The sequence below is a fragment of the Aythya ferina genome, assembly GCF_964211825.1.
Source record: "Aythya ferina genome assembly, chromosome: 13".
Taxonomy (NCBI): domain Eukaryota; kingdom Metazoa; phylum Chordata; class Aves; order Anseriformes; family Anatidae; genus Aythya; species Aythya ferina.
The window spans coordinates 7,016,552-7,042,119 of NC_140311.1; the positions used below are offsets into that span (position 1 = coordinate 7,016,552).

Below are 25,568 nucleotides of genomic sequence, written 5' to 3' on the forward strand. Positions count from 1 at the left end.
TCAGTAAGGGTCACTCTAGTTAAATATTTCATTTGTTATAATGTCCATCTTCATCAAGCTATTGTTGAAGCAATCTGAAAATCTTAAAACATTTGTTTCTTTGTCTTGCTAAAGACAGCCCTGTTCATTTGTTTCCTTTAATACCTAGCAAATTGCTGTAGCAATTCACATACCTTTAAAAGGACACGTAAGAGAAATTCAAAGTAATTTATTGAAAACATCCTTTTCTCACTGTTTTAGTCCTTTTCCCTGTTAAACACTAAGTCCAGTCTCTGCCAGAGATGCATAGATGCTTTAACATTGTACTTATAAATATTTTGTTGAATGAACAAGGATGCTTGACATTTAAATGCTTCTTATAATTTCATTTATAAAGCAATTCTCTAATATCAAAGCATTTCTCCATAGTTGCATGTGGAAAAAAAATTACCTCATTCTTATACTTCTTGATATAAGTCTCACATATCACAGATGCAGCATGATTGTCTTAAATTCATAATGAACCAAATTCTGTCTGTTGTATCATAACTACCGGTGTAATGCCATTGAAAAGCACACTGACAGCCTGAGACTTGGCTGAGGCTCTCTCTAAACCAACATTTGCTAAGCATAGTCAAAAGATACCTTCTCTTCATTCTGTTTGATCTGCATTTCTACTTAGAGGAGTGGAGGGAAGCCCAAAAGGCAGTTTTCTCTGCAGTGGTTTCCCACCCATACCTGTGTTGAAGATGAGCAGAACAAATGTGTTTTCAGCTCAAAAGCATGCCTTTATAGCAAAAAAATCAAGAAGTCCAAAGCCATACAGCAGCCTGCCACCAAGTTGTGACCAAGGGTTTCTGTCTGCATCAGAATGATTCCTACAACTAAATTCAACCCTATTGCCTTTTCTGTAAAACTGGGAGAATCCTGACAATATTTTGAAACTTAAGGATAAAAAGAATAGTTATAAATGCACTGCATTAATATTTATTAGTTGTTATTATTAATAGCACTATGTACCTTCATATGGTAAATATTACTTCCTGCTTCTCACATCAGCATGAAATGAGCCACAGCATGGAAATGTCATTGTGCAGATCTCAGCACAAGCAGGCTGACCTCAGTTCTCAAGAATTAATGCACAGCTTTAAAGCAAGTCAGACCTGAAGCATATATTACTTTATGGGTTTCTCTGTAAAATAACCTATCCCTCTTTGAGGCATGGTTTAAAGACAGAACCCACAGGACATAAATCATAGCTGCTAAAAATACAAACCCCTTTAGGACATCATTCCTTAATGACAGCAGAAATCTTCACAGGAAAAGACACCTGCCCCAGTGACATAGAATAATCACCTTCTCAAAAGCACGTGTTAGATGCCTGCTGGAGTTAGCAAGTTCAGAGTGCCAAGTTTTCCTTTGGAAGAGAAGACACGTTACAAAATGCAAACCAAAAATCTGTATTTCCTCTCAGAAAATATAACTACTCTTCAAAATGGTGAAGTATGTTATAAAAAAAAAAAAAAAAAAAAAAAAAAAAGTTAATGGTGCACTAAAGTTTCACATACGGCTCCTGAAAAGCACCTCTCCTTCTTGCATCCCTATTATTAATGCAATCAAACCAGTACTATTAGAATCAGCTGCCTAACAACCACTCCTCACTCACCTGTTGTACTTCCTTGAGTCATTTGTAAGAGATGGATTCAGAACATTAATTGTAAGAGGTCTTTCCCCAAGTTTCTTTTAGTGACACACCAGCTTATCAGTTTATTGCAGCATTGGTACTTCAATGATTTTGATCTAGTCCTGATTTTTGTTTATTTTCTAACAAAACAACAGTCCCGTGTTATGTAGACCACTTTCTTTGGTCAACAAGATTTCCCAACTGCCATGGGAAATGCTAAAATGTTAATACACAGTTTCATCCCAAATTTTAATAAAATGTCTGACTTACATCCTATTTAGAAGAATAAAGAATTTTATCTGGACTCATTCTTTTGATGAGCTTAAAACACATTTCTTCAAAGTGTTCCTTTCCTCATCTTTCCATGTTCTACTGAACATTCAAATAATTTTAGAATATAATCCATGCACATCCACAGGGGAGACATGCAGCAGACAGAGAGCACAGTCTGAAAAAATCCCCCACAGATTTTGTCCAATCAACACTATCTTACCAAAAAGTTATTTCACCACAAAATGCCTGACTTTTTTTTTTTATAATGCCAGAATCAATAAAAGCGTAGTGTTATCAGCCATTACTGTAAGAATCAGACCATATGCAATACAAACCAGACAGCAGATTTGGCACCAGCTTTCTCTTCCCCTCCCAACCTTAGCTTGGGTTACACAGGGCTCAGATCTGTCAAGGCTACGACATATATTCACCTTCAAGCCACAGCTTTTCAGGCTCACTAACCCTCTAGCAAAAAGCTGCCATTGAAGCTTTCTAAATACCTGAGCAAAATGCATTTTGAGTTCAATGCAGCCTGTTAACTACTGGCTTTGCCTCCATCCTCTCCTAAAACAAGCACTGTGTGCCACTCGGCTGGTGGGTACCACCAGAACTCCACTACCTTCACAGGAACACAAAGGATTTCTGGGGATTTGGTCCATGATGCAGGGTACTGCCCGTTCAGAGTGAAACATCCTCCCAGGCTCTAGCCCATGTGCCCATGTACTTCATGCCCATGTGCCAAAGCTGATTTGTTTACATTTATTTCATCACTTTGCAGATTTCCCTCCCCCATTTCCCTTTATCGGGATTACCTTAAATTCCAACATAATGACCCAATTCAGTAAGAAAAAAATGTCTGCATCATCCAGAAAAAAGAAAAAAAAAAAACCTCAGTTTGATATGAAGCCAGTTTAAACACAAGTAAGGCTGGTCCACTGCAGAAGCTCATAATAAGTAAAGCCTAATGACTCTGATGATAAAAGGTATAAAGCTGAAAGGGAAGCTATTTGTAATACCTAGCTTGGACCATGAAATGACATTCTATTCCCTATCAATTTTCCCACCCATTTGGCAAATGCTGTCCTTGCTGCATTATCATGTATTCATAGGCACAGTAAAATTGTTTTTGTCATATATTCTGATGGTTTTGACCATTTTTTTTTGTTTGTTTCTGCATTTTTGCAATTAAAATGCAGATATCAAAAGTTCTTACCACACAACATGCATCAGAGATAAAGTTAGCCCTCAACCACTGCATAAGGCAAACGAAAAATAAAAGAACGTTATGTTTATTTCACAGCTGGAAGTGAAAAAGATATTGAGAAAACTTGGGAACACATAAATAAAGATAAGAACAGTCATCCAAAATCTCAGGCTCATTGGAAATACCCTGAAGACATTATTAAAATATTCTGGATAATAGGCAACCATCAGGTTTTACCCGAGAGTAGCACTAATCCTGGCACATCGCTCGCCTTCAGCTATCTCGGAGGACATTCCTCCAGTGCACAGAGCCAGTACGTACACAAAACATCCTTTGGAAATGCTAGCCAGGTCCCAGAAGCAGTCAAATTATCTTGTCAGCAGGGCTTCCCCACTTGGGTGTAATACCACACTAACAAAGCACTCATGCTCCAGAATCCCACTCTTGTCTGATTGCCGTCATTTCAGAAATCTCTGCAATATGCTCCTGGAAGGGGTTAGACATAAAGCAAATGGAACCAAGCCTTGGATGGGGAATTGGCCCAGAAAGCAGTCTTGCTAGACATTGTACAATCCTGAACCAGATGCTTCTCAAAAACGTTATCCTACTGGCACAATCCACGTAATTTCCATTTCTCATTTAGGATCCCACGCTTCTTGCATAGCCTATGGAATAAGGCAGATGCCTTACTGATTTGTCAGGGACTTTATTTGCCTTGTGGAAGCTTCCCTGCCGACTGCTGAATACTCATAGGTATTCAAAAGTAGATCTTGTCCCCATTTATACAGACTAAGGAGGGAACAAATACTTCATATGAGAAATAATTTCTTTTGTATGAGTTCCTTTCCTGTGAACATCCAAGTTAAACCAGCCCTGTTTTCCTTTGGACTAGGTGATAAAGACAATCAAAGCTTTCAACCTAACCTTGATGTCACCCTCCCAAAATGGATAATATCAAAGCTGCCCACAAATTATCTCCCAGCATTACTTTTCCAGCCTTTCCAAGTAAACCTTAATCTTCCCCTCCTCCTCATAAAGATCTCACCAATGTTTTTAGCAACTTCTCTCTGTGACAAAACCTCTTGCATTTTGGTTTCACATGTCTTGAGGAAAGAGGGAAATATTCACATACTCACTCTAATATTCACATTCCCAGAAGACTTGCTGTGCTGTATTTATTCACTCACTGTATTTTGAATGCACAAGGAGGAAACAAAAAGGAGAGGGAAAGAATGGGAGGTGGCTGTGGGAACAAGTGAACCTGCTACATCTCGGAACAGAGAGTAAGTGTACTAGAGACTAGGAAAGCCCTTGGGCTGGCTCTCTTCTTAGATATACACATTCAACAATGACTGAAATCTGTGGGCACAAAAAAAATCATTAGAAATTCAGAAGTCAGCATTCTCCTGCACTTTTATACCTTGTTATTATTAGACTAGATGGGCTCTCTCCAAGGAGCAGGCTCCAAACCCATATTGCAATTAAAGAAAAAAGCCCACTTTGATTGCAGCAGTACTGCCCTGCACCTGACAGCAACAAAATCACAAATCACAAAAGTGCACGAGCACCCCACACAGGCTGAAGGCAGCCTGCCTGATCTTTCTACAGCAGCTCCTTTACAGTAACAATATAAAACATGACAACATCCTTATTCAGAATTACAGTGCCCAGTATCTGTACCACAGATAACAGAGCACAGATAGTAGCATGTCTGATATATCCTTAGCCATTCACTGAAACAGATACAGCATTTTACAGCACTTAAGACTGACCCTTGAGACATGACTGCCATTCTAAAGCCCAAAGCTTCAGCTGAAGTTCACATCATTCCCTGAGAGCTGTACGTGGTCTGTGGCAGAGGTAGCAATGAGCAGTGTTTTTAGCCATTCCCTGCTCCCACGCTCTCTCCTCAAATTAAAAGGATGTGCCAAACATGGAACACAAACAAATTCCCCGTGTTCAGTGGCACACACCACATTTCTGCCCATTATTAGATGTGACAAACACGAGAGGGGGCAGAGCAAAGGGCAGGCCACTTAGCAATCTTGTCATACAAAACTTCTCAAACATGCTCACTGCAGTGTGGGATTACTCAAGGCTTCCCGTGCAGTGGGTCGGGAACACCAGACGTGCAGCAAAATGGCTTCCTGGGGAACCAAGATGGGGAAAGAGGAAAATCCAGCCCCCTGCACATCCTTACCCACACCCACCATCAACATGCCTTTCAGGAGTGGTTTTCTCATATTAAAACCATACAACTGGGGAAGATTTTGCCAGGTGCGGCAAGAGATCAGGCTAATGCCAAGAATTTTGGGAGAGAAAAATCTCAAGTTCTCTCGATCTTTCCTATCATTCGTTCATAATAAGGACACATTCCTGGCACATCCCATTAATGTCCTGTTCCCCAGTGAAAACTGCAGGATAGTTTGTGCTGGGGGGCTTTAGCCTTCAATAAGCAGAAAGCACAATCTGACAAAATGTATTCCCCCAAGCGCTATATTGCCTGCAGCATCTACCTCTATCAAACTGCCTTCCCTGTAAACACTACCCTGGGTCTGATAAGTACATGGAAATGAAGACTGTGCCATTCAAAAGAGAGGGGGAAGGCAGGCTCTTGCCTATCCCAAGCACAAACGGTTTCTCCTTTCCCCCTTCTCTGGGAGTGCCAGGTAGCCGCCTCACACTGTGCTGATGCTCCATTGTTTATTTTTCAAGCATCTTCACAGAGCAGCTTTCCCATGCGGCAGCTCCCTTCCACAGGCTCTGTTCTCACGCAGACAGAAGGCTGCACTGCTGCTGCCTTTTTGATCTTGAGACAGAGGTGAGGGGGCTAGAGGAGGGGGATGCAGTGGGAATTCCCACCCTAATGCTATTGGTTTGCTTTTCAAGATGCTCAGCAGCACTGCACATGGCAATCCTGTGCAGCAGAGGCTTTCTTTAAGACTACATCCTCGCTTTCCTCTGTGACCTTTATTCCCACTGTTTGCTTTCTTCAGAGTTTGACTCCAGCTGTAACTGATACCAGAGCATCCCTGCCCCCATGGCTCCTTTGTACTGGCTCAGAGTACATCAGGATCTCCATCCTGTTGACTGTTTCTCCTGCTAGAAGATGCTAAAGTGCAAAGGAAGGGGTGAAAACCCCTGGCACAGAAAGTTTGTGTGAACAACTGCCCTTTCCTATGTGGTTCTTGCAGCTTGCTTAACCTCAGGCAAAGCATGCCAAGGATGAAGGAGGTTGCAGACAACATGGCTTTCCTCGTGAGCATTCCTCCTTTTGCCCCCTTGCTGGCACCTGCTTTCTCCCGGTGCAGATCCCAACATTGTGCTTTTTCCATCCACTCCATATAGGTGGCAGAGCATGAAAAACAACAAAATATTGGAATGGCTTCATATTAGAAAACAAGCAGCAGCGGTGGTTGTTCAAAGAAAATCTACTAATTTTTTTCACATGGATTATGGGTAAGCAAAGAAAATCTAGCCACGAAGCACAGAAGTCAGAATCAGGAGGACACAATCACATTTCCAGCAACTCTCACAAGCTCCCGGGGAAGTCAACTCACTATTTTTCACTTGCATTTTCACCACCATGTAGAAAAGGGCTAGTTAACTGTTCAAAACCATGCCTCAGTCTTTTCATACTGGTATTGTGCTTTGAGATCTAAGGAAAAGAGAAGCTTCAGTAGTGTTGTGAGGTAGACTTGAACCTGAGTTGCTTTCTGGAGGTGACACCACAAGTAGTCTATGATGAAGTTAAACAGAGGCTTACACTTAAAGTGAGCAGGATGGAACAGGAAGGGAAGATGGGCACGAGCCCCTTATCATCTGAAGATGTTTTGGCGAAGTCTTGCTGAAGTTAATGGCTACCAGTTTAGTTGTTAGCATTGCAGAGAAAGAAAAAAAAAAAAAAATAATTAGATCTGAGGCCTTCAGAGTTGCTTTAGATCCAGTCCAAGCTCAGGCTCCAGCCTTTGCCTTCAACTATGCTAAGACAACCTTGCCTTCTGCCTTACTAATACAAAACCTAATTCATTTGCTTCTTTTTCATTGTGTGAATGTATCTGATTTAGAAAAATAAATGGACAGTTTTTGTAGAGGGACCAAAACCCAAGGAAGTTAGAATTAAGGTCCCCAAACTGACTTCAAAATTTGTCCATCAAGAATTTTCAGATTACCCACAAATTTTTTGATTAAATTTGTATTTTCGCAAAACAGACCAATATTCGTAAGAGTTTATAAACTGTATTTCCTCTCATGGCATCTAATCCTCAAAACATATATTTATCTCACTGAATTTTCAAATGTTCATTATTTTCTTTGCAGATCTTCCTAGAAAATTCACTGCTGGCTCAGCATTTCCAAATAGCATTTCATACTAAATTATCATTGCCATCATCTTTAGCAACTAACTTATGGAAATCGGTCAAACCACAGAAAGTCACACCTACAGTTAAGCTGTATATAGATACCCAAGCAGACAGTAGCTCACAGCAAGCAATATGTGGGAGGAAGTGGCTAGAGTTGTTCACAGGCTTTATTCCTACTTTTAGAAACCAAGCAGGGATCTAAATAGATCCAACAAATGCAGTTGAAGATCTGTGTTTATACAGGAATTTTGTGGCAGTCAGAGGTTCAGATCAGTGTTTCAAGTGGACAGCAAAATAATTATTATAGTTTGTCACTGGTTTTCAAAAAAGACTGCTTCCCACAAGAAATATTAAGTGAATCCTGAGCATTTCTGAACTGCATCCACTGCAACCACAAAGCGAATAAAAACGTTACAATAACATGGGAAGATTACATGTAAAAGCTCAGAGCAAATCACGTCACCAAGTGCAATATTAAAATATTGAAGGTTAAATATTGAATTCTAACCCATATTATAAATTATAAATATTGAATTCTAACCCATAGATTCCTATTCACAGCAAGTAGGATGAATAAGAACAGATGATAAAGTTTTGTTATGCATATTGGGTGATGAATCTGCAGCATGTCCATAGCCTATATACTATGTTTGCAAACAACATCCCTTTTGTACTTTTCCCCTTCTGCCCCTCCTGCTCAGAAGAGCTCCCAACAAACATCTACAAAGTGACTTCATTGTTTGCCTTAATACTAGCCTTCAAAGTCTCCCAAACCGCCATGCAAACAAACAGTTTGTCATCACTTAAATAGCTGTTTTCCTGAGAGAAGATCTATAGACCAAAGTTCTCATTACCTTCTTACGTACTCCCATCTGACTATTTCTGTTACCTCTTGTATTGGACTTGCTTTGGAAGTAGTCTGAGGATAGGACCACTTTGTTTTGTCTCAGTTCATTCCCTGACATCCTGGACCATGACTAAGACTCATGGGCCTCACAAAACAAGTAACAAATTCTCAGAAAATGCAGCCATTAAGAGTGATCTATGAATGTCTGTAGACTCTTTGCATATGTTATTAATAAAAACTGGAAAACTTAATTTGTTCTTATTTTCACAGACAAATGGTTGTTCCCCAACTGATATACAGCACGACTTGGGACATATCACCATGACCTTTTCAAAACAAACAGAAGAGAATAAAGCTGAACTCACACAATTAAAACATTTGGATATCTAGTGGGCCAAGTACTACACACAAATGAATGACTGCTGCTTTTTGATACAGGTTTGTCTACAGGATGAGGACACTGCTGCAAAATACCCAACCTTTTTGTTTGTCACCTATCACAGAAAATGCCACTTGCAGGGACTTTTGACACTATTTTCCTAACCACTCATGATCTATTCCCACCTCTCAGCTGATTCATTTTATCTCCCATGGGAGTCTATGGGACTCTTCCTTGGTGAAGCAGTTCATCTACCCATGAAGCAGGGACACCTTGCTCATGGCTGTTAGGAAGGTAAGTTCACCTGCATTAAGATATATTATTTGATGGGAAAACAACAGGAGGGAAAAAAAGCTGCCACTGAACTTCCCCCTGACTTTTGTCCTATCTCCATCTTATCTAATAAAATAATTTATTTAGCTGCATTTAGGAAGTGATACACTGGACATCTGAAATACACCTACAACATTGTCTCCTTAAGCCAGTCAGCAGCCCCAGCAACAGGACAGCCATCCCCATTCTCAGCAGGCTCTCTGCCAGTTCTGCCACCTGATGTGTGGATGGGACAAATAATTTTGCTTCTCTGTGCCACCAGTTCCATTTCCATCTTTTTCAATCCTAAACTCTTTGGCAAAGGGCTTGTATCTCTCTATTTTTAACCGGAGGCAACAAGAAGATCTCAAAGTTTATAAGGGTCGTTAGACACTACCATGTCATATATAAACAATAATGAGCATTTTAAAATACAAACAGTTCCTTTAACTCAGTAAAATAATAATAATGATAATAATAATAATAATGATAATAATAATAATAAGTGAAAAAAATATCATCATCAAAATATGCCATAAAGATCCCACAGGGACAGAAGTATGCATCTGGAGATATCATTTCTCCCCAAAAGTTATGGCTACTGTTGAATGAAGTTGACACACGAATCCACACGCTTGCACTTCTTTTAAAAACAACCCATTTCTCGGAGGTATCATAACAGTTTGTGATCTTGCAGTTGCTATGGCAGCTGCCTGTGTGTTGAACAACAAAGTACTGTGTGTAGTTGGATAAATCTGCTTAAGTTATATCTGTCCCAAGTTCCCAATGCTACAGTAAGTTATTATGCGCTCTTTAAAAAAAAAAAAAAAAAAAAAAGAATGCAAATTGAAGAAATATGTTTCAACATTGAACAATGATATATAAAAAAAAATGTCTTCTCCATAAACATTGCCTTTCATGGTATTGTCATCATGTACCTTTGTTGACTTACTCATGTCAAATTCCTACTATGCGATTGCCAAATACATGTAATTTATTCAAATAAACCAAAGTGATATTAGGATAATGTCTTAGAACAATAAAAACAATTGCATGATCTTTTTGCATGTTTTAAAGAAGTCTGGTAACACAATAGGCTTTTTCTCTCACATTTGGTATCCATTTGCTACACGCACCAAAAAAAGAAAAAAAAAAAAAAAAGAAGAAAAATAAGATGTTTTAATATAAAATAAAACGCTGTGAGATGTACCACTATATCATTCTATGTCTTTCATCTCCTGCCTCTGAGAGCCACAGCATTCCACGGAAAGCAGTCTTCTATTATGGTACCCCAACCATTCAGCAAATCCACAACACTCTCCACCAAAAACAATCTCACTGGTGCCCAGGCCCTCGATTTCCTTCTGCATGCCATTGCTTTTCATAAAGGACTTCCTGCAGGAACACACACTATTTGCAGTTCATTTGCATACTACAGGGAGAAGATGTAGCATGCTTCACAAGTGCTTCATTTGCTCTAGTTGCTCACTTTATCTCAGCAGGGATAACCAGCATACAAGCCAAGTGTCTTTTCCAGATGAGAGGTATGTTCTAGCCACCAGCCAACATTTTTTCATTTTATTTTATTTTATTTTATTTTGGTGGCAATACCTAATCACAGATCAATTCTAAGAAGATGGAGAAATAAATATAGATTCTGAGACTACTGAGGAGTGAGACCAGGATACTATAACAAGAAGCATCATCCCTGCAAAACCACCGACGTTTACATCTCTGTTCATTAAAGCAAAGAAAGCCAAGGCAGTATTTCTGATTTCCTCACTGATTCCTTTCATACTTTGAAGGCCAGAGTAGTCACATTGTGCACAATTGCTGTTTCTGACAGCCTAACATAATCTGCACTAACAAAACTGGATGTGGTAGAGTCACAGGAAAGTCACACTGCAGACATCAGGAAAGGGGACTCTTCATTACCCTAGGTGATGGCACCCAGTCGTGTCTACTCACAGGCTAAAGATGCCTGGAGGTGATGGCAGCTTCAGCTGTTGGCACCCAAAGGACATAACAAGCAGCCACTTTGCACTAAGACAAGCACTCACAAACATGCATGTGCATGAAAGCAAACATTCTGTAATTCTCACACCAAAATTAGATGGCTTCAAAGTCTGTGGAAAAGCAGGAAAACCCTCTGGGAGGACAAGTTTTGCTTTTAATGACACAGTATTTTTTTAAGCCAAACAAGCATACCAGTATAATTTTGAAGACACCCTTTCCCCACTTAACACAGTGTCCCCAGAGAGCTGAGAGAGCCGAAATTTATTAAGGCAAAAACCAGCCAGACTAGCTCTGCCCTCCCAAACACACAGGGTCTCTCATGTGTCCTGACAGCAAGCATTGCAGCACTCCAACACGCTGAATGGCAAGGAGCTTCACCTTTTACTGCTCTTCCACTGACACCACAAAACCAGATGAAAGAGTTGGGTTTATCTTTACATTTTTATGACTTTTCCCACCCCTTTGCTATGACGCTTGCAGCATTTCTCACCCCCACAACTGCGCAGTGACCGACCCTATAGGAATGCCAGTGCCCAGGAGGGCAGAGTTGAGGTTGCTATGACAACTCTGCCTCCAAATTTCCTGGCCTCCATGCATGTAACATACTGACTTTATCACTTAATTGCTAGATATGTTTCAGAGTGGCACACGCTGGGAGGCAGCAGTGGGATGGCTGTGTTGTAGCCCACATCACAGACGTACAATGCAGGAGGAGGTGTAATGGAGAGCCTGGCACTTCGCCTCCTCCCACCAAACCCACTGCTCACAACTCCCATCCAACACTGTCACAAGAGAAAACAAACCATGCACCCTCTGCTGATCCCGAAACTCCTGAAGCACATGACTCCTCCAAAAACTTCTTGTTTTCAACACACCTCCTCTGTACTGAACTTGAGATTAAAAGTCCACTTTGGCCCAAGAAGTACTGTGCAGAACTCCTTGGGCTTGGGAACTCTTAAAGCTGGCAATTGATTTTGTTGGCTCTGTCATTTTCTTGACCATCTGCAGGAGTGAGACCCAACCACTTATTTCTTTATTTTTTTTTCTCAGCCATTTATTATGAGCACATAGGGGAAGGAGAGAAGTGGGAGGAATCTATTTATTTACTGACCACTTTAACTTGTTTATTCTAGAAAATAGTACCTAAACACATTTTCCAAGAAAACAGCATGACACTAGCTACCATCAGGAGCAGGTGTGGAGATCTCTTTGCTCAGGAACTTTCCACAGGCTGGCAGAAAGACTAACTTTTGGCTGTAAAGACACCTGAACCAATACAAAAATAAGAACATGTGAGCTTATTTGCTGTTAGAGTGACCAGTAACTCTCCACTAAATCACTTAAATCTATAAGGCTACTGCAGTATTACACAAAAGATACTTCCACCCATTGCTTCTTAACACTCCCACCACAATTTTCAGATTTTCAGGGTACTGCTGTATGCTATTGTTGTACATGGAACAAATCAACATGTTCTATAAAAACTAGTATTATAGAAGCAGAATTCACTTCTACATTCCTAACAGTGTCTACAACCACGGCTGTGTTTTCTACATGAAAAATAAACCTCTCCTCTGTGTTGAAAGTAGCCAGGTCACACCAGATTAGAAAGTGCCAGAAGCAAAGGGGGCTTTCACCAGTCTTCTTCAGACATGGCTAATTTTATTTCCAGAAATACCCAAGACCGAATGGCACAGGCTAAAATTTGCAAGCTGGTTAAATTTGGCTGGCTCTGTTCCCATTGTGTGTCCTCACCACAGTAGATCTTTCTATTTTCTAGATGTTATGGGCAATAAATATTTACATGAAGGTCATTAGGGCATGGTGAATCCTGACAGAAGGGCAATATATCATCCCTCAGCCAGCAGCATCCCACAGAGAAATGGGTCCAGTAGTACACAAGATGTGTGAGATACCCTAAGCTGGAAAGGGCAAATTCCCAACAGTCAGCTCTGTTAACTCTCACATACTGTACAGCTCATCTTAGATACTGGTACAAGGGCAAAGGAACTGAGTGCCCAATGCTAACCAGAACCCACCAGCAGGAACAAACCATTCCAGCTGACAAAACCTCACCTCAGATGCACTTGGTATGAACAGCTCACAGATCAAACGTTATCACACAGCCTTCACTGGGCAAGGGTTTTGAATAAGAAGCTGAATGCACGGAGTAGGACTGTTGGAGAAGAGCAAAGCAAACGCAACAATTCCCCTTAAAACCCAAACCTTTTATGTTTAGCAGCATAGATAAGAAGCTGCAATTACACAGCAGTCATCCGGGTGGAGTGGAAAGCAGAATGAGCAGCCCTTGCAGGGTTACTGCAGCAAATACTCAGAAGGTATTGCAAAGGGAGAAGCTGTTACAGCCAGGTCTGGGTTCCTTCCACAGTCAACTCTCCAGTCACTTTGGGCTATGAAGCAAATAGAAAGAAATGCAGCGGCACACTTCCAGGTTGTATTTACACTGGGCATGGTTTGGATGATCAAAAGGAACTCGAATAGGCTGATAGCCTGGCATCACCCTTTTTTAAATAGGGCATATGAAGCATAAGGAATGTGCCTCCCTGTATTTGCTATGCCACAGCTCTGCTATAAAAAACGGGTAGTAGAAAAAAGACTACACTGCTTAACAAACCTGCCTGCTCTATTCATCCCCTCCTCTCTCCTCTGACACTACATGCTTCCAGCCCCTTCATTCAGCCCCTCATAAGACCTCTAGATGTCTCTTAAGTTCATTTATACACCTCTGCTTCACTGCCTTCACTTGGCAGCCTTGCTGTTTACTGCACTCTGAAGCAAACAGCTCCACTGATTCTCACGTTAAAAGTAGCTTGCAGTGGACACTTCACCTCCTCAGCAGTGCACTTCCACCGACCCCAGCTCAGGAAGTCACTTGAGCATGACCAAGTGGAACCAGCTCATGCCCCAGAAGGGAACACAGGAGGGAGGGAAGGAAAGCACTGAGATTTCCATGGGGCACTTCACTTCTGTGGGTCACTGCTGAGGCAGACACTCTCCAGCAGAGCTCCCGGCAGGACTGGGGCCCTCCCCTCCACAAATCTTCACGGTCAGAATGTTCCAAAACCTTTGTTTCAAGGCCTTCTCACCCTTTGCCCTGTGCAGAGATGTGATCATATTCCTTTCTCCACCACCCTCTTTACTCCTTGAAGTTGACACGTCTCCCCTTCCACCACAAACCCACCCCGAGAACATCCTGCCTAAAACCCACATGGCCCATGAGGTGAACCCTTTGGGGCTGGCCATGCTCTCCCCAGGAAAGTCTGGTGCCGCAGATCACAGCTCTGCCTCCTTTCAGGGACTGCAGCAGAGTTGTGATGTGTGCTTTCCTCTGCGGATATACCCCATTAACCTGTTTGCCTATTTTACGGCAACTATGTAATAGTCTGATTGCCGCAAGGATTATTCTATAATAATCACTAAATCCTCTCACACCTGCCTCCTGCTAAAGTAGTCCCCTATCCATGCAAACACACACTTGGTACATCACCTCTCTGTCCATTCTTCTTGCTGTAGTAATTTGGACAAATAATCTTCAGCTACCTGCAAAATTAAGGCAATAGCCACTCAAACCTGTTTTTAATGATGAAATACAAATTACCCCACAATCCTACATATGGAAAAGACAATCTGCACAACATTCACTTCTTTCTCAGCCAGCCACTGCCTCCTCATCTGTAAAATGGGGCAATCGCACTTCTTGCATCTGAGTGACAGTGTTTGCAAACATCAAGAAACAACTCCACAGAAGCCAAAAGGGAGTACTCTATTTGCATGCAAATTCATGTAAAAAATTAATCCTCACATGGTTCCAGAAACATGATGCATACAAATACATTACTGCAAGCCTGAGAAATTTAGCTTAAGAAATTCAGCCAACTGTTTTCTACACTAAATGTAGGGAAATAAATAAAACAAACCTTACTACGACTTACTTTCTTTAACTGTTAACTCCTCATTCTAAATCTGATATTGATCCTTAATTTTCCATTTGCATTTTGACTGCAAGAGAGCAGGAGACAGACAGGAATGGCAAAGACAATCCATTTATTTCACCCTTTCTTCATTCCTTGGGTCAGCTACTCCCTCTCTGAATCAGTGCTAGACCTGCTTGAATAGCTGAGAATGAACCTTCCACAAAGTGTGGATTTACTTTTACTAAATCCTCTAAGTATTAAAGCTCTTCACACCATTTGGTCTTGAAGTGATGCAAGAGCGAGGTGTGGACACCAGTGACAATAAAGAACCATCTGGCAAAGTGAACTCCAGGCAAACAATGACAAGCACAAATGAAAAGAATTGCAATGATTTCCACAAACATGTGAAATACTATAAACTGTGTGACTTAGCAGCTTCCTCCTCCTAGCAAGTAAATAAACATGTCTGCAGTAGGCTGTTTGGTTCTGCCTTTTATATGAGCTGAGAATAAACAGAGACTACCAAATTTGCATTTTGTCTCTAAAAAAAAAATATATGCAGATTGGTGAGCAAGGGGGAAAAAAGGCGAGAAAGAAAGAAAAAAATAAGAACTAACCAGACTTCACTTTTTCTTGGTTCTTTACTGTCAGGGTGATGTACTGGAAGTCTTTATTTCTTTCAGCTTGGGCCCCTCAGTAGCTCATTCTCCATCCAGCCTGTTCTCATGCCTTTCTTATCACCTGCTGAGGCCTTGATCATGGACAGAGCAGACAAGCAGCAGGGGACAATTAGAGAGGAGTTCAGACTTTGATCATTTGACCATATGTGAATACAACAGCTGACCACATGTTTTAAAAGACAACTAACTTAAAAGTATTAAAAAAAATCACAAAGCAGGCATAGATACTTAAATTTACATTTTAATTATCTGGCACAATGGTGCATTCAACTTTTCAGAATATTGAATTTTTTTCCCTAAATGTACACATCTCCAAAAGGAAAACCAGCACTTTTCTGCTTCTCCAGAGTCTGAATAAGCACACTTTCACTAAAATAAATATTTGGATCATTTAAAAAATAAACAAACATATCTATCTAGTAACCTGCAGTTCCTACTGACAGATAAATTCACAAATAATTTCTGCTCTACAGACAGCCCAATTTAAATGGAGTAACCCACTATTACTTTACATTTAAAAATACCATGCATTCAATAGTACAAAGACATAACACCCTATAGTACTTACATTAGCATTTTTTTTTTAGAACCTGTTATCCATTAAAACTTAATGCAGGAAAACAACAGGATTTAAATGTTCAACTAGTGGAGGGATTCCGTTCTGACCACTCATCTGCTTGCTTTTTCTTTAAGAAAAAAATCCTCATTCACACGATGGCATTACTTTTGTTAAAACTTTAAGTTAGCAAAGTAGAATGGGTCCAGTTGTGAGCAGTTTAACTGCAATCACATGACCCCAAGTATTTGAAAAAAAAAATCCTTGTTGGAAATTTTTGTATACAATAGAAGCTTTGTCATCATTTGTGGAGATATAGCATGTACTTATCTTCTGCACCTTCCAGGTAATTAACATATTCATGAAATGGCTATTTACTCTCAAATAGGAGGATAATAGAAAAATAACACTAATTGTTTTGACAGCAGTTTGCTTAGGAGTTATCTACAGCAACAAATGTTTCTTTTGTAGCTGTAGGAAGACAGAAATGTTTCTTTCTGTAAACACTTCTGACTTCAAGTTTTCCTCTCTCTGACTTTTGGACGCTTCCAAGGAAAAACTGTGGAGTCAGTGAAAAGAGGAGGAGTAGGATTCAACATTTAAATCATATTTAATTTTATTTGGATAATAAATGTTTGCATATTTTTTCTTTATAATGAAAACCATAGTGTATAACAACATTTTGGAAGACAAGATGCAACATGTTTTGCAAATACGAGCAGAAAGAACTATACCGCATACTAACTAAATGAAACAATGCTACTTAATGGTGCATGAAGGGTGTGTGCATAATTTTTTAAGAGGCTTGGGCTATTACGACGCACAATCTTTCAAAGGCTATTTTTTATGTTTCTCTGACTAGACTATAAAATGTCTCCTTCCTGGACCAAGTCTGCTCCTAATGAGGACAGAGGGGTGAGTGCTGAGACCAGGTCGGCGAGCATGTTCTGCCTTTGGGTTGCTACCACAGCAGGAGAGCACAGCAGCAACCCACCTGCAGGATTCAGGCCTCTGGCAAGAAGGGCACGTGCCAGTGGGGCTGCTGCACCTCCTGCTCTGCCATGCTAACCCCAAAGCATCGCCAGCTTCTGCAGCCCTTTCCAGTATCACATCACACACACCCATGCTGCAAGCGATGCCCCAAGGTAGCCCCAAAAGTGACCAAGGCCACCCCAGCAAGTGGCCACCTCTCGCATACACTCAGCTCCACAGGCTGCCAACACCGCCCTGCCGGCCTCATGGACTGACTCAGACCCACCAGCAGCTAACAGCAACCCAACCATGCAGGACAGGAATGTGACGGCCATGTTAATGACACATTGCATCTCCTTGCTGGGGTTTGGAGCCAGAGAAGGAACGCAGCGTGCAGCTGGAAGAGGGGAGTATGCTCAGAGAATCTAAAAGAAAACCTCTCCAAGCCTGGCAGCTTATCAAAAGGAAAAAATAATCAGTGCAATATTTGTCTGCAGCTCACCAAGCCTCTCTCACTCCTACTGGTGAATTAGGAGATATTAAAGCTAATCAAATATGAATTATCAGCAAATTTGCCACTTGCTTTGCAGCCTGAGGCTGGGAGGTGAGTGGCAGAGGGTTCCAGGGCTTCCCCAGGTTGCCCTGGAAGGAATTTGGGTTTGTTTTTAAAACCGAAGTTTGCCTTCTCAGCACCACACAATGGCTCTAGCCCTCAAAAGCAATTGTTCTCACTGAGAATCTTCCTGCACCTAAGGGCTCTCCGCAATAAAATATGAATGCAGTATTAATTAAATATAGATGCAATTTCCTCCTCCTTTTTCTCCTTAGCTGCTATCAAGAACATTAGTGCAGGTGCCTAAGGAAAGCATTGCTAACGGAGAACAGCTGCCACACTAATTAAGCACCGTGGTCTATTGGCCAGGCATGGGCCCAGAAAGCAGCCACCTGACTTCTCCCCTCCCAGCTCTCACACGGTGGCTCTGGGTATGTGTCTGTGGCTCTTGCTCAGCCAGGTGCTTTGCTCGGTCAACTTTAAGCACAGGAGAAGCCACTGTTGACTTCAAAAGAATAGGATTACCACTGACCTCAACGGGGTTTGATCTAGCTCCTTAAACACAACAAGCATTGTCCCTATACTGAAGACACTACTAATTGTTCGAGTTTGCAATACATTTGGAGATATGTTTGGCAGCATTGCCATCTTTGGGAAATACTAGCGGAAAGCTACTGCCAAGGAATAGTGTTGCTGTGTGTTAGCTGCCAAGAATTCCTGCCCCAGCAGACAGTCTGCTCAGAGCGCCGTAACAAAACAAAGCAACCCCTGAGCCAATGGCTGTATTTTAGACTGCTGGGCTCATCCTCACCTTAGTGCCACAGAAAAGCAGGGGGGGGGGTCAGGGGGAGAGACATCAAAACCCCTCCAAAAACTGCAAATTCAGTGAGCAAGAGGGAAGAGTCCTGCCATTAAGACATCATTTGCTTCCACTGCCGGACTAAGAGGACTTCAACCTACACCTCTATCCTGGCTGAACACTTCTAAAGCTTTTTATAGCTGAGATTGTACCACTGGGACAAAATTGATTTTAAAACAATATTCAAGATCGAAGAGGCCAGATCAGGGACAGGGCATGACTGGGACCTTGCAGTCCACTGGCTACAACATTCATGTCTGAATGGGGAGACTTGCATACCCAGTGCTGCCCCATGGCTAACAAACCATTGCCTAGGATGCCATTTTCTGTACCAGATGTATTCAGCCTTCCTCCTCCACCACCGCCACTGTCTCTGCCTGCTCCCAGTTTAACCAATTACCATTGAACATTCTCCATCTGTACAACAGGATTGATGGTACTTCCTGACCTCACAGGTATGCGTGTGTGTCTGCATGTGTGAAGATAAATATATTAAATATTGGGAGACATTCAGGTCCTGGGCCAATGGGAACCATATAAGTGCCAAAGAGACTAAGACAAATGAGGGCCATATAAATAGATGGCTAGAGAGCTGCAGCCCTCAGGCTACAGGCAAGAAAGGGGCAGAGGCAGAGACTAACACAGCAAAACCGTGGGAAAGAGCCCTGTTTGAAGTACCTAACGGAGCACGCGACTGCCAGGAGAAAGCAGAATAAAGCCCAGCTCCCTCACATTGGGAAACTGTGCTGACACCCTGCCATCAGGATGCAGCCCATGGAGGAGGAGGTGGGGTTGCAAAAAAAAAAAAAAAAAAAAAACAGCTGGATAATGGAGCCTGGTCACATGCATAAACCCTCCCATGGTTTCTGACCAGCAGCAATGTAAAATGAACTGCTGCACTCAATGCTGCTCTCCTAAGTGACGAGTCCTGGGTTCACCTGGCACTAATCCCTCTCTTGCCACAGGCAGATTGAGCAGGGAAGAAGCAAGAGCTGAGCAAGCAGAGGCTGCCCCACTCGCTCCACGGGTGGCTGCAAGGCACAAGGACAGGCACTGGGGGTACATCCATCCCCTGCTCTGCATGCCCGGTCTTGGGTGGACTTCAGTCGCCAGCTCTGTCAATCCAGCTGCAAAACACACTTCTTAAAGTGTCATAAATCATAAAACGCATCTCCCCTTCAGATCCGCTGCCTCTTCTGCAGCTACTGAGGAGGAAAAAAGGCACCTGGGAGAAATCTGGCCCACGAAGGTTCACAGAAGACTGCACACAGTGCCTTGCTAGCAAAGAAAGAAAAGAGAACAGAGGAAAGGTAGAGACTGTAAGAGGTTAGAGGGAAAAGCAGAAACACCCTTTGAGAGCTCCCTGAGCTTTTCTGCCTGGCAAGCTTTGGAGATGTCTCACAGCTTTCAAGAAGGCGGACACAGCATTTTTCAGGAAGAAAAAAAAAAACAAACAACAACAACAAAAAATAATATTGAAGAGCCACAGATTCTAACCACCAATGTATTTATGAAGGAAATATGATGATGATTTTGCTACAGTGGGTCTTTTAAGCACCTCCCATGCCCCCAGCTGGCTAAGCAAGGGGAGAGACTAACAGGATCTACTCTCAGTTTCTTCACTGGTAAGCCCTGATAACTGTTAAAGCAGCCTCTCTTCTGGGCTTTATTATTTAACATATTTATTAAGGCAGTATCCGGAGGCCCTCCCAGGTCCTAGATAATGTACTGACATGCTGATCGTCCCACCACCAAAAATATTTAAAGGCAAGCCACAAAGTATAGCAGAGGAGAGGGAACTGGTAAAGGGGTAAAAACAGAAAATGCCTCTTTAAAACTGGAGCAGCTGAGAGCAGTCACACAGTTGATTAAAGGATGGGACAGGCATTTTAGTGAGAGACCTCTGCCTAATTAGCTTATCAAAGCATAGGTTCATACACACCTATGTGGGAACCAAACTGATAACAAAGCTTCCCAGACTAGCAAAGACCTAACAGAAACTGAAGTTAAACACAGCCAGGCTAGGCTAGAATTCATTCATTCACCACAGGTGATAGCGATGCAGATCCATTGACACAGTTTCTCAAAGAAGACAAAGCAAATTGTCTAGAAAAGCACCCTCATTCAAACAGAAAATAATTCTCTTCAGGAAAATCCTATTGCCTATTTTATAGAGGTGATCAGACAGTGTTATCACAGTAGAACTAAATACAAATTTCTCTGCACTTCACAGATTAATCCAACTTAAAAGCATTTAATAGTGAGGTAAAGCATAACCAAAAAAAAAAAAAAAAAAAAACTACTAGAATGCAGCAACCATACATATTTGCTCCTGTTTTATTTTAGAGAGAAGAACGGGATTTGCATTGCTCTCCAGGGTCTCAAACCACTTTAAGATAAAAATGAAGTTCCTCAAATATTCCAGACTGAAATATACTGGTACTTAGTTTTTGCCTGGGGCTTAGAAAACTTCCCAGCATTGCCACTCCCTGTAGGTCTTCAGTTTAAACACTCCCTCAATTCTCCCAAGAAAAGGGAAGAGATCTGAAGTCTCTGAAATTGATATAGATGCAAAGCAGAGGAAGCTTTTTCTAGGAGAACTGATCTTCCTTGATGCAAGAGACTGATGCAGCAAAGCCAGTAAAAGCAACATTTTCATGCACCGTACTAAACTGTTTTCCCCACAATCTCATACATGGCTGAAATCTGTTGCGCTCATTATTTCCAGTATTTCTGCAGCGTAAAAGTTATCTGAAGCAGAAGAAAGAACACACAGTAGCAAAATCCAGCAGCTAACCTTATTTTGTTTAAAAACATAACAAATCAAGCTTTTTACCTAGACTTAGCCAAAAATGTTCAGAAAAAAAAAAAAAAAAAAAAAAAAAAAGGGTTATAATACACAGTTGCTTAAGCCTAAGGAGCCATTTACGATATTAAAGAAATGATCCCTTCACTGACTAGGGTTTTTGAGTTTTTAGAAAGAAGCATGTGAAAGGACTGCTAGCCAGAAAGATCTTTGACAAACTACTCTGAGGCTGCAACTGGAAGTGGATTTGGTTTAAAAGAGAAAGGTATTGTGTACCACCCTCTTGGAGCTGGTCGTTTGTTATTAATCTTGAAAGTAAGAGAGCCCAGCACACAGGGAGGCAGAAGCCCCCACATCCAGTCCTACCACTTCTACTCTGCAAGGCTTTGATTAAATCCACCTCCACTCCCTTGAATGTAAAACAGGGATAACAACACAGCACTCCACAGCCTGTGGTGAGGATCCCTGGACTGCACATTCTTGCTTTCTGCCCAGCAAAAGGGATCACAGGAGAAACAATCTCTCACCCTCACGTTGCAGTGGGACGCAATTCAGTAGCTCTTGAAAGTTTAGTTCAGTTTTTCTCTCCCCTCAAGACCAGCAAGGCTGTGCCCCATCCTCAGCCACTTGCAGGAAAGCAAATAGGAGGACTGCAGCCTCCAGGCATCTCGCAGACCCAAGGCAAGTGGTGCTCCTGGCTAAGGGGAATGGAGTACCCTGGCACTTTAGAGCTGCATCCCTGTACAGCTACGCTGCCTCAAGGGCTGGTCCGCTAATTCAGCTGGTCCCTGATCATGCCGCGGGCTTATACAGAACTCATTTCCCTTTGTTTGCCCTCACAGGCCCAACAGCAGCATACAATGAAAGGGCACATCCCCAACAGGGTCAAGTGAGCCAAGACAATAAGGAAAACGAGACACAGAGATCTCCCTTTTGTGGTGTTACTCTTGATTTTTCAAGCGTCCACAGTTACAGAGAGAAGACTATAAATTTTGAGGAGAAATGGAAACTTGGATCTTCTCCCAATTTTTTTATATTTTTTTTTTCCTGTTTTGGATTTTTTTTTTTTTTTTAAGGAGAGGGAGACAAAGAAACAAAATTATTGGTGTTTGTTCTTTGCTGTTTTCATATTTTAGAAACCCAGACTAAAAATAAGCATGGCTAATAGGATCTGTCAGCCTTCCACCACATTTCTCTGGCTCTTGTAAGCAACACACACTGTTGCACAGCTCCCAGTGTTGTCCAAAGGAGAAATAGTGGCAGAAGGTGAAAACATGGTAGAGTCTGTGGGAATTGGAAACCTCCCACACCAGTGGATCCCTAACAACAGAGATCCTGGTCCAGATAACCAGAACCCTGAACCAAATTACCCCAGATCAGGGACACCCCTGCCAGGCGGCTGAGAGAGGCTCTCTGTGGCCCAGCCACCGCTAGAGGAGGTCAGAGTGCCACAGAGAGAAGGGGTGCAACACTCCCAAAGCTGTGGGAGACAAACTACTGCCGGAATTATGGTAAGTAGACTTTGCACTCTCTTTTTACCTTCCATGTTTCCATAACAGAGGAGTCTCCTTAATTTTACTGAGATTCAGCACTAGCAAAAGAGAGAGGGGAAAAAATAATCAAGGCATCTCTAAATTTTATTTAAGACCCAGAGAATCCTGAATCAGTATTCCTTACTTCTAGACAATAGTCATCATTAATGACACTAAATAATGACATCTCAGAGAATTTCAGAAGCAGAAATCAAGACAGTAGTCTTTTTTCTTTTTAAACCAAAGCTGAAAGTTTATGTTCCTTGTATTCCTTTCTGATTCCCTCACAGAAAAATATCAAAAACATGAGCTGAATGCAAAATAAAAGCTGGCAAAGCAAGACAACAGGACAGCCTTCAAAATAGCTCCAATTTAAACATAAAAGATAATCTTCCCACTTTTAAAACCATCTCATCATTTTGGGTGGACCTAATTGCTAATTTTCAAGGATGCAGGAATGGCTATTTTGTGGGCAAGGCTATGACACTGGCAGAACAGAAAAAAAAAAAAAGCTATCATTTAGGAAGACATCAAGACTGCAGGCTTCAGCCAATTTGAGCCTGTGGCTGCAGTTTCAGAGTCACACCATGTTTACCTTTCAAGTATTCTTAGAGCCATTAAAAGAAGCAGTATGGTTGCCAAAAACTTCAATCCTGCCTTTCCAAAGGATACATTTGACTGCATCCCACTTCATATGGTGACATGCTGCAATTAAATTCCTGGCCATACTTTGAGCATGTTAAAACCCAAGATTCCATCACACTGAAAGGCTCACCAAAGACACCAGACTCACCGTTATGTGTTATCGCAGTATGGAGCGCTGCTTCAAGGACAGCTGATGGTTTCATTCTCTATGGGAGATGCTTGGATGGAGTTCCTGAATAAGGGCCACTCCAGCCAGTCAAGAAGCACATCACAAAAACAACTAGTCCTAGAGCTCTGTTACAATCCCCAGAAAAGGAAAATTCCCATGGTAATGCCTTAAGAATTCAGCTGGGGAGAATGGGAAAGCGTGCATTATTAAGTAACTGTCAACAACATGAGCAAGCATTATGCATTATGCCAACTAGGAGTCTAATTATGTCTATATACACAGACACATACACAAACACACACAGGCATATATGTATACATCTAGGTAGAACAGCTTCTACTTTTCCACACTGCAACTCCTGCAATTATTTCCACTTAGGAAGCCAATGCTAAGATCTCCCTATCCCTTTTTGAAAGAAAAGGCCTGATTAAAAAAAAAAAAAAAAAAAAAAAGGCACTTTCTGTTGTGAAAGCCTGTCCTGAAAAAATATATCAACTACAGCCTTACAGCCTGCAGCATTAGACTGGAACTTCAACAGAAACAAACAATATATGTAGGTATGGACATATACATATTAAGATAAATATATGATTTATCATAGGCATTATGCTGGGACACAAGAAAAAAGAATCAATTATAAGAGAAAAACATTCCAAATACTGAATTTAAAAATCTTGGAGAATAAGGTCTCTCCCAGTCTCCAGAGAGTTTTCCCACCTCTGAAACGAATTACAGAAGCCAGAACACAAGAATTAGGAGACAGTAGAGCACTACTCTTTAATACGCATTTGAAAAACTAACAGCCAAACTAGATTACGAGTGAACTCTACTACAAGAAAATATTTTCTGAAATATAACACAATGGTGACTACTTCTGAACTTTAAATAAACAGTACTACTTAACCGTAAAATAAACTCTACAGACTCTTGCAAATAGCTCCATCAACTTGCATTAAACAGCATACATGTCTTGTGGCAAGAGGTACACCATATTCAGTGCTGAACTTAGCTATTTTAAAAATTAATTAGGCAATTATACTCATGGGGAAACTGTTCTAGTAATTTAGCTGCTTAATCAAATCCCAGGTACCAAATTATGGACCTGATCCTGCAGTTCTTATTCAAGTCAAACTCCTATTGATGTCAGTGGGAGTTTTGCCTAATTAAAGATCAGGACATACGCGTGTGCGAGCTTGCTTTTAAACGACGGCTTTGAATTTAGTCTTAGGAATACGAGTATGGCTTTGAATCCCAAATCGCTGCCTACAAGTTTCTCACGTGAGACTGTGCGTATATTAATATATATTTTTCCTAAGTCTGGCTCAAATTAACTTCCAACAAAAGTCTAGAGATTTATCTAAATTCTTACAAGGCCCAATGGCAAACTGACCTAGTTTTGATTTTTTTTTTAAACCAATTAGATCCTGTTACAAAGCAAGAAGAAGGTTGTAAAAATATTGACTACGAAAGATGCTCAGCAACACTTACTGGGTTTGTATCATTGTTCTGCTCATCTCAGTCCACACAACTGTCTCCACAGTGCTAGATGAGTAACTTTGCTTATGTTGCTCCAAAACAGACCAGCTCAAACACGAGAATTCTGGGTGATGTGCCCAAGTCTCTTCGGAACAGGCTGTAACACCAACAAGCAAAGAGGAGTATTTGGGGGGGTGGGGGGGAGGGAGCAGTAGGAACAGGGTCCTTCCTGAAGCTTTCCATGCCAGTCCCCAACTGCTCTGTAGGGTGCACTTTGGGCAGGAGCAGGCTGTGCTCATGGGGTCACGCCAGAGAACTGTCTTCACC

General features: G+C 41.5%; 1 protein-coding gene across 18 annotated transcripts in view; it reads right to left on the reverse strand.

The window, feature by feature from the left end:
- The window catches only part of LOC311444217 (uncharacterized protein), a 195,058-nt gene that overhangs the window by 126,094 nt on the left and 43,396 nt on the right, over positions 1–25,568 (reverse strand). The window contains exons 1-2 of one of the 18 annotated variants that reach the window (XM_084535195.1): positions 1,548–1,574; positions 1,336–1,396 (exon numbers count right to left, since the gene is read on the reverse strand). The exons of 15 other annotated variants lie outside the window; for them this stretch is intronic. The gene's annotated coding sequence lies outside the window, so the exon portion shown is untranslated. Of the gene's footprint in view, positions 1–1,335; positions 1,455–1,547; positions 1,575–25,568 lie in introns of those variants that run through there. 2 more of the 18 variants (XM_084535194.1, XM_084535182.1) reach the window with 2 other exon arrangements.